Source organism: Microtus pennsylvanicus, chromosome 16, assembly GCF_037038515.1.
Source record: "Microtus pennsylvanicus isolate mMicPen1 chromosome 16, mMicPen1.hap1, whole genome shotgun sequence".
NCBI lineage: Eukaryota > Metazoa > Chordata > Mammalia > Rodentia > Cricetidae > Microtus > Microtus pennsylvanicus.
In genome coordinates this window covers 40,674,965-40,680,964 of record NC_134594.1, presented here as the reverse complement: position 1 = coordinate 40,680,964, position 6,000 = coordinate 40,674,965, and positions in this window count along the sequence as shown.

Genomic DNA, 6,000 nt, shown 5'->3' with positions numbered 1-6,000 from the left:
TGCAATTTGGTATAACTTCATAAGAAACACCAAATTACAAAGTAATAATCCAGAATATTATTTCATTACAGAGAAATTAAATCTGGCCACAGGTAGTCAGGCACTGCTATAGCAACAACATCTTATGTGACATTTTCATCCTGAAGGTCATTTTCTCATCCAAGGCAGTGTGGATTTCCATCCATCACCATCCTAGTCTCAAGCTTCAGAAAAAGTTCAATAAGAAGACCCAATTAGGGACCACTTGGCTGTCATTGTACTTTGCTTACCAGACTTGTGCTTCCATCTTATTAAGAAGAATGTAGCCATGTTTAGATGCAAAGAAAAGACACGTGAAACAGAGCTAAGGTTGTGTTACTGGGGAAGGCAAGAAGAGAGGATAGTAAAGGCATGTGCCTTCCTTACTGTTTGTGATACTGTCCTTACGACTATAACTGGTTGCTTTCAGAACCTATGGTCATTGCAGCTATGGGAGACCGAAATATGTGATAAAAGTCAGTATTTGCACAAGTCACATTTTGAGGCACTACTATGCTTTACCTGCTTATTATATAAGCCTTCCCTCCACTGTTTTGTTGTCTATACAAAGACACACCAAACACAAGAAAACTCAATCATTATTTAGATTAAATTTATCACCTTCATTCTTCTTGAAATACATTCCACATCTTTTAAAACTTTAGACTTTGGGCTAATGTCCAAACCCAAGCTTCCTTGGCAAAGACTTCCAGTGCAAAGTGTTAAAGAAACATTGCGGTATGAAATATTGGTTTTAAATTCATATTATAATACTAGGGTATCTTGAAACTCATGATGTTGGAATGTTCACAAGTGCACACAGAGAGCAAATATAAAATAATAGCTTATAGAAATGTTGTATATTAGTGTAGTAAAGCCAAGATTTCCAGATGGCTGTAGCCATTTTCTCACTTTATGTCCCCATAAGCAAAGCTTAAGTCCTTTCCATAGCACATACAAAGTGGGAGACTGTGTTTAACCTGACTTCTGGGAAACTTAGGACTTCTCGATTTGCTGAGATGCCTGAAATAAAACCGATTTCTCAAGAAACACATACGTGCCTAGATTTGATTTATATAAAAGAAGCCTATGAAGGATTGAAGAAAAAACACTCTATCTTTAGATCTGAGGTGCCTTCCTAGAACCTCCAGACCCTGACTCTCATTCTCATGCTAGTATTCTGGCATTCATACTGCCTGGAATTGTTCAGATGAACAGCTGGGTTTATATTTTTTTACTGTAACCTCAGATTCCATAGAAGGACAGATAGAAGATATTTCGTCTGGAATTCAAGGAAATCTCTCCAGGTTTTGCTCAGCTTCAGGCTGGTGCCTGTATGACTGATTTTTAGATTGTATATAGGTTCTTCAAGCACAAATATTCACTGAAAATACTAAAAGTGATAAAAATATATAATAACAATAGAATTGCATGCGAATCTGAGAATAAGAACTACAGAGAAACAGTTCTCTGGTTTCAAGGGAGCACTGGAGATTCCTTGGATCTGAGACATCTCTGTCAAAGGACAGTTAAGGCCACGGGTACGTGGACATCGAGGGGTGCATTGTGGCTCAGCAGCTCTGTGTGCCAGCTTCTGCCCACTCCTCATTTCTGCTTATGACCAAGGCCTTGCTTTATTTGGGTTTATTTCTAGTCCTATCTCATAGCCTTCCTTTCATCCAAATATGACAGTTTTGTTGTTCAAAATTAGGCTTCAACCCTAAATCAAAAGGGAGTCATTGGAACTCTAACCCAGATAAAATAATCTTGGCATAGCTGTAACAAAGAGCCCTCAGGAGGAGGGAAGAACTATTTGCTATAAATCATAGCCTGTATCTACCAACAGTCCCCGACCTACGGTTTAAGGCAGGTTTTAAATAGTGACACCCAGTATATTATAGACTTCTCTGATAGACTCAGGGAAAGGACTCAGTAACAAAGGAGAAGTTTTATAGGACAGCATTATGAGTGCTATGGTAGGTGTGAAGAAAAGGAACAGTAAAAACGGGTTATTAAAGGTAGGTGGTAAGTCAGGATCAATCTGACTGTAGGGTACGGTGCAGTCAATGCTGTTTGTACTGAACCAGCACCAACTCAGGAGTGGCATGTTTGTACGGCTCTCCTCATGGTCACTCTCTCACATGCGATTTGGTATGTTTTTCACTCTATTCTCATAAACAGTGGCTGGAAATGCATAATCAGTAGTTTCAGTTTTAATTTCTCTATCAAGTCTTCATCCAGATACATCTCAATATCTAGGGGTTTTCTTTGTAGGCCATGCACTTAAATTTAACACAGAATTCTTCTCTGGGCAAAGTATTCTCTGGACGTTCCAGTAGATTTGTCAAAGACTGTGTGGCCAAAATAGGAAGTGGTGCCCCTATGCTTGCTTGGTTTCAGGGCCAGATGATTCTTGAGGAAGCTCAATCCAATCTCATAGAGATACCATTTTATCGGTTCTTGAAACGGCCCCATTTTCTTCTGAATGCAGGAGTAGATAATCCTTGGGCAGCTGTTCCTGATTAAAAGGAGAGCTAGTGGTAACAGCTGTTTAGCAAGGTTGTGTCTCCTCTGCCCTCACATCAATACCAATATGAAATCGAACCAGTTGTCAGTCAATAAGTTTTGCATTTTTGATAAACCATTTATTTTCTAAGTTTGAAACAATTATATTTTGACAGCATCACTCTTCCCTCATGATTTTAGGTTTACTCTAAGGTCATTGAAAATACATTTGGTTGGTATTAGTGATACATAGTTCATTGCATTGTCATGGAAGAGGCACTTTGTTACACAGCTGGTAAAAAGGCAATCTCAGTTTAATTTTGAATAGTCTCAAGAAACACATTCTGCATCTCTTTGAGAGCCAACACATGATTTTCGGAACCCTCAAAATCTATGGAAATTTTCTTTTTCTATTAAAGAAAATCAATGGCTACAGTTATGCTTTTGGAAAAGTCTTCAACAGATAGTACTTGTTGCACTGAAATGTAGAAATAAAACTCAGTCTTTAAAATACTGCCTAGGAAACATTATCTTAGTTTGTTTTTCTATACTGCCAGTCAGCTAAAATGCTGTTTGTACCATTTCTTTTTGTCTCAACTGTATAAGATTAAAACTCATGTTTGAAAACTCATATTGTAGAGGAACTATGCTTTGGGCTATCCTTCACAGAAGCAGAGTAAGTGTGTATGAGTGAGGCTCACTGTATGTTGTCAAATGCCCTTCCAAAGAAAGGGAGAGAAAACTCTTCGGCCAGGCATTGCAAGTATTTTTCAGTCCAGATCATATTTATAACTTTTCCAATATAACTGTTTTTCTGCTTTCATTAATTAGTAAACTTCTATAGCATGTCTAATCAGAGTCCTATTTTCTCAATTTATGGACGCTTTTTGACCTACATGAGTTAGGCACTTGCTCTCACCACTTGAGTATAGCCTTCCCTTCAATGGCCTATGCGGTCTTTACCTAATCTCAAAATGTATCAAGTAATCTTTCAAATATGGAAATTGCATCCCATAATTCCCAGTACAAACTTCACCATAGAATTTGCACTGCACTTACCACTTAAGCTGATGTTTCCCAATCTGGTTCAGTCAAGCTTTCCCCCAACTTTGGGATCACATACTTTTCATGTCTTTCATAAACACATCCTAATTTGGAAATGATGGCCTGCTGCTATGTTTTAGGTGGGAATGATTAAGCTTTGAGAACTTTATTTTCATTCCTCAGTCTCTTACATTCTTCCCTGTTTGGTAGAATAATTTATCTGCACTCATATTTCAGAGATCTTCACTGACTGCCACTTATGGGGTAATGTTCCTCTAATCTATACTCTTATGTGTTGATATATTTTATAATTTTGCTTTGGTAATTATTTATCCACCTTTCTACAGCATTGTTTATTAGAATATGAGCCTCGTGGTGTCACAGGCTGTCTTATTCATGACCATATTCTGAGTGTACTTCTAGCACAAAGAAAGTGTTCGGTGAATATTGACTGAAGGAAATAGTTTTTACGAAGACCTATAGGAACAGAGGTTGACAGAAAGCCTTTCCTTTGTAATTTTCTAACATATTAAGCATCTATAATGTATTTAAGTATTTTTCATTGGCTCAGATGTTCTGTATTATTAGCTCCCATAAGCTATCTGAGGAAATTCAGGTATTAAATGGTATAATAATATAATCAGTGTTACTAAGCCACCAGGTACAAATAATATGTCAAAAATATAGACTTTAATTGAAAAATCCAGACTTTATGCTTGAACAGTCTTTTCTCCCACATCAATGAAAATCATAATGGTAGTTTACTACTGATTAATAAAATTGATCTCAACTTTAGGTTCTGTGACTGAACTTAGAGGTTTCATATTAAATTGTCTAAACGAAACCTTACTACTCATGACTGATGCCATAATTTTTGAAAATGTGCTCCCTTGGAAAAAAATCCACTTCCCTCTGCCTCCTGAGTGCTGGGATTAAAGGCATGCACCAACACCACCCAGCAACTTACTAGTCTTTCTAAATCTTACTTCTGATGTTATTTTTCCACAATTGTGCCAGTTTTATTTAGTCATGCTCAATCTTTATTAATTTTATTTTTTAAACTTCTTGCAATGAATATGATCATTTATGCTTGCAACAATTCTTTGGTCTGATTAGTCATCTTAGGTCTAATTCCCTATTAGGTTAAGAAAAGTGTGATGCTCATTGCAGTCTCAGTCATGTGGCTTGCCCTTTGCAGCCAAGAATAGTTTACAGTGGTTGGACTTGATTGTGATAATCTTTCCAAATAATTTCTTGGTTGAATCTGTCCAGATATAAATACTTCTTAGGTACATTTTAAAAATATGCTACGGTTTAAATTTATAAATTAAACACTATGAAATTAAGAAACTGTAATATAATAAAAAGAGCTATTTATTTTTTGCCATTTTTTTTTAGATGAATGTTATGGCCTTAGGTCTCCTTTTGCCTAAACCATCTGGGCTTAATGTCTGAATTCAGTGTTACATCATTGACAGGAAGAAACAGGAAATAAGTTTGAGCAACATCTGTTTTCCACCTTAGACACATTCATCTATTGGATCCCATCTTTAACAGCTGTTTTCCCTTTTGTTTCATATAAACTTTAAAATACCTTGGTTCTCACACATTCCACTAACTTCAGCAATACAGGAGGGCAACAAGAAGAACTCTCTGGACTCTTGGACAGTTTTGCTCATGCTTACCTAATCTAAGATATTTTTATCTAAGATGAATAAATATTGTTGCCTTCTCTATAAAATTATAATGTTACCAGAATGCACTACATACAGTATATTATAGACCATGAACCACAGTCTATGAACAGAATGTAAAGAGCATACATCTGTTTATAGAAAAACAATAAACTTAATAATTTTATCATAAAAAAAATAATATTTTTCATATCTTGAGTCTCTAATGCAATCAACAAATTTTGGTTAAGGAAGACATCCAAAACAAATGTTAAATACATTTTTTTTTAAATTCTAAGTTTCAGAATAGCCTTCTTTTTTTTCAAAAGTAGAATGGATGGAATTCTGGTGGATGAGGAGTTGGTTAGTGAGTACGGTAGAACACACATGCAGCCTTTGTGTCCTTGACGGGAGGTTCAGGTAGCATTTGATCACCAAATATTCTGAGTATGCCTATCCACAATATAATCCTAGGAAGCAATTCATCTACAGCTATTGTTATTGTTGTCTATTTTTGACAACATTTATGTGATGAGGCCTGAAGTAGGCTTTGGGGCAAAAATGAATAAAATATGAATTCTGCCTTCAGTACTCTGTTGTCCAACAGCAAGGATGAACATACAAATTACGTTAATGAAAACAGAATGCCTTCATATCATGATATTTGTGAAAAAGCCTTACAGACTGCATGATGTTTAATTTAAATGAGTTGAGTGCTGTATATTTAGTGGATTGTTGGGTGGGGATACAAAGCATTCTT